Source organism: Babylonia areolata, chromosome 2 (assembly GCF_041734735.1).
Source record: "Babylonia areolata isolate BAREFJ2019XMU chromosome 2, ASM4173473v1, whole genome shotgun sequence".
NCBI lineage: Eukaryota > Metazoa > Mollusca > Gastropoda > Neogastropoda > Buccinidae > Babylonia > Babylonia areolata.
In genome coordinates this window covers 64,598,756-64,599,451 of record NC_134877.1, presented here as the reverse complement: position 1 = coordinate 64,599,451, position 696 = coordinate 64,598,756, and positions in this window count along the sequence as shown.

Here is a 696-nt window from a genome sequence, read left to right as displayed (position 1 = left end):
TTAAAGTAAAGCGGAAAGTCTTTTTTCGATTTTTTTTATAACACACACACACACACACACACACACACACGCACACACACACACACACACGGACGCGCGCATAATTTTTATATAAATAAATAAATAGATAAATATATATATATATATATATATATATATATATATATATATATATATATATGTATGTATGTATGTATGTATAAAAAAACAAAGCAGTGTACTCGTATTCAAATTTCGGTGTTCATTTCAGAATCGGAATTTTCTGTTGTTATTTTTGTTGTTTATTATTCTTTTCGTCAATGAAAATTCAATCAATATTCTTTTTCAATTATTACTGCTTTTTTCAAGTTTGTTTTCGACCATCCCCATAAAAGTGTTGTTTTTTTTAACACACCAAAAAACAACAACAACAAAAACAAAACTCATGGTGATGTGGAAATTTCATGGGAAAATATAACTTCATTTGGTTTGGGAAAGTGTTTTTATTTCTGATTAACAGAGTGACTGGTGGATCGTTCTTTCTTTACTTTGGATCTCTACTTATTCTTAACATTTATCCTCTGCGGTTCCGTTTAGATGTAAATTTTCCATTGAACGAACTCGCCCATAGCACCAGTACAGAAGGTGTGTGTGTGTGTGTGTGTGTGTGTGTGTGTGTGTGTGTGTGTGTGTGTGCGTGCGTGTGTGTGCGTATAT